The sequence below is a fragment of the Felis catus genome, chromosome C2 (assembly GCF_018350175.1).
Source record: "Felis catus isolate Fca126 chromosome C2, F.catus_Fca126_mat1.0, whole genome shotgun sequence".
NCBI lineage: Eukaryota > Metazoa > Chordata > Mammalia > Carnivora > Felidae > Felis > Felis catus.
Window position 1 is genome coordinate 76,538,125 of NC_058376.1, and position 3,878 is coordinate 76,542,002.

Genomic DNA, 3,878 nt, shown 5'->3' on the forward strand with positions numbered 1-3,878 from the left:
AGGGACTTAACACAGATACAAGCAAGATGTCTGAATCAGAATTTAGAATCACGATAATAAGGATACTAGCTGGGGTTGAAAATAGATTAGAATCCCTTTATGCAGAGATAAAAGAAGTAAAAGCTAGTCAGGAAGAAATAAAGAATGTTGTAACTCTGCTGCAATCTCAAATGGATGTCACAGTGACAAGAATGGATGAGGTAGAGCAGCAAATGAGTAATATAGAGGACAAACTTATGGAAAATAATGAAGCAGAAAAAAAGAGGGAGACTAAGGCAAAAGAGAATGATTTAAGAATTAGAGAAATCAATGACTCATTAAAAGGAACATCAGAATCATAGGGGACCCAGAAAATGAAAAGAGAGAAAAAGGGCAGAAGGGTTATGTGAGCAAATCACAGTGTAAAACTTTCCTAACTTGGGGAAAGACACAGACATCAAAATCCAGGAAGAACAAAGGACTCTCACAGGATTCAACAAAAACCGACCATCAATAAGGCATATCATAGTCAAACTCACCAAATATTCAGGCAAGGAAAGAATCATGAAAGCAGCAAGGTAAAAAAAGTCTTTAACCTACAAGGGAAGACAGATCAGGTTTGCAGCAGATCTATCCACAGAAATCTGCCAGGCCAGAAAGAAGTGGCAGGATATATTCAATATGCTGAAAAGAAAAATATGCAGCCAAGAATTCTTTATCCAACAAGACTGTCATTCAAAACATAAGGAAGATTAAAAGTTTCCCAGACAAACAAAAATTAAAGGAGTTTTTGACCACTGAATCAGCCCTGCAAGAAATTTTAAGGGGGACTCTCTCAGGGGAGAAAAAACGAAAAAAAAAAAAAGACCAAAAGCAACAAAGACTAGAAAGGACCAGAGAACACCACCACCAGAAACTCCAGCTCTACAAGAAACATAATAAACTCATATCTTTCAGTACTCACTAAACGTCAATGGACTAAATGCTGCAATCAAAAGACACACAATAACAGAATGGATAAGAAAATAACATCCATCTATATGCTGTTTACAAGAGACCCACTTTAGACCTAAAGACACCTTCAGATTGAAAGTAAGGGGATGGAGAACCATCTATCATGCTAATGAGTCAACAAAAGAAAGGCAGAGTAGCCATACTTACATCAGACAATCTAGACTTTTAAAATAAAGACTGTACCAAGAGATGAAGAAGGGCATCATATCATAATTAAGGGGTCTATCCACCAAGACATAACATTTCTAAACATTTATGCTCCAAAGGTGGTAGCACTCAAATATAGAACTCAATCACACACATAAATTCATTGATAACAACACCATAATAGTAGGTGACTTCAAACCCCACTTACAACAATGGACAGATCATCTAATCAGAAAATCAACAACTAAACAATGGCTTTGAATGACACAATGGACCAGATGGACTTAACAGATATATTCAGAACATTTCATCCTAAAGCAGCAGAATATACATTCTTCTCCAGTGCACATGGAATGTTCTCCAAAATAGATCACATACTGGGACACAAATTAACCCTAAGTAAGTACAAAAAGATCGAGATCATACTGAGCATATTTTCAGACCACAACGCTATGAAACTCGAAATCAACCACAAGAAAAAATTTGGAAAGATAACAAATACTTGAAGACTAAAGAAAATCCTACTAAAGAATGAATGGGCTAACCAAGAAGTTAAAGAGGAAATTAAAAGTGCATGGAAGCCAATGAAAATGATAACACCACAACCCAAAACCTCTGGGACGCAGCAAAGGTGGTCATAAGAGGAAAGTACATAGCAATCCAGACCTTCCTAAAGAAGGAAGAAAGGTCTCAGATACACAACCTAACCTTACACCTTAAAGAGCTGGAAAAACAACAGCAAATAAAACCCCAAACCAGCAGAAGACAGGAAGTAATAAAGATTGGAGCAGAAATCAATGCTATCAAAATAAAAAAAAATAGTAGAACAGATAATGAAACCAGAAGCTGATTCTTTGAAAGAATTAAGAAAACTGATAAGCCACTAGCCAGTCTGAACAAAAAGAAAAATGAAAGGACCCAAATAAATAAAATCAAGAATGAAAGAGGAGAGAGCACAACCAACACAGCAGAAATAAAAACAATAATAAGAGAATATTATGAGCAATTATATGCCAATAAAATGGGCAATCTGGAAGGAGTGGAAAAATTACTAGAAACATATAAACTATGAAAAATGAAAGAGGAAGACATAGAAAATTTGAACAGACCCATAACCAGTAAGGAAATTGAATTAGTAATCAAAAATCTCCCAAAAAACAAGAGTCCAGGGACAGAAGGCTTTCCAGGGGAAATCTACCAACTATTTAAGAGGAGTTAACACCTATTCTATTGAAGGTGTTCCAAAAAATAAAAATAGAAAGAAAACTTCCAAACTCTTTTTATGAAGTCAGCATTACCTTGACTCTGAAACCAAAGACCCCACCAAAAAGGAGAACTATAAACCAATTTCCCTGATGAACATGGATGCAAAAATCCTCCACAAGATATTAGCCAACTGGATACAACAATACATTAAAAAAATTATTCACCACAACCAAGTGGGATTTATACCTGGGATGCAGGGCTGGTTCAAATCCACAAAACAATCAATGTGATGGATTCATCATATCAATAAAAGAAAGGATAAGAACCACATGATTCTCTCAATAGATGCAGAGAAAGAATTTGACAATATACACCATCCTTTCTTGATTTAAAAAAACCCTTAGGAAAGTAGGGAGAGTAGGATCATACCTCAAGATCATAAAAGCCATATATGAAAGATCCAACACAAATATCATCCTCAATGGGGAAAAACTGAGAGCTTTCCCCCTAAGGTCAGGAATGAGACAGGGATGTCCACTCTCGCACTGTTACTCAACATAGTATTGGAAGTCTTAGCCTCTGCAATCAGACAACACAAAGAAATAAAAGGCATCCAAATTGGCCAGGAGGAGATCAAACTTTCACTCTTTGCAGATGACATGATACTCTGTATGGAAAACTCAAAAGATTCCACCAAAAGCCTGCTAGAACTGATCCATGAGTTCAGCAAAGTGACAGGATATAAAATCAATGCACAGAAATCGGTTGCATTCCTAGACACCAATAATGAAGCAATAGAAAGAGAAATCAAGGAACCACTCCCATTTACAATTGCACCAAAAGCATAAAATACCTAGGAATAAATTTAACCAAAGAGATGAAACATCTATACACTGAAAACTATAGAAAACTTATGAAAGAAATTGAAGAAGACACACACACACACACACACACACACACACAAAATGTAAAAAGATTCCATGCTCCTGGATAGGAAGAACAAGTATTGTTAAAATGTCAATACTACCCAAAGCAATCTACATATTCAATGCAATCCCTATCAAAACAACACCAGCATTCTTCACAGAGCTAGAACAAACAATCCTAAAATTTGTATGGAACCAGAAAAGACCCTGGATAGCCAAAGCAAGCTTGAAAATGAAAACCAAAGCTGGAGGCATCACAATCCTGGACTTCAAGCTTTATTACAAAGCTGTAATCATCAAGACAGTATGGTACTGGCACAAAAACAGACATTCAGATCAATGGGACAGAATAGAGAACTCAGAAATTGACCCACAAATGTATGGCCAACTAATCTTTGACAAAGCAGGAAAGACTATCCAATAGAATAAAGACAGCCTCTTCAGCAAGTGGTGCTTGGAAAACTGGACAGTGACATGCAGAAAAATGAACCTGGACCACTTTCTTGTATCATACACAAAAATAAACTCAAAATGGATGAAAGACCTAATGTAAGCCATCAAAATCCTCGAGGAGAAAGCAAGCGAAAACCTCTTTGACCTTGGCCA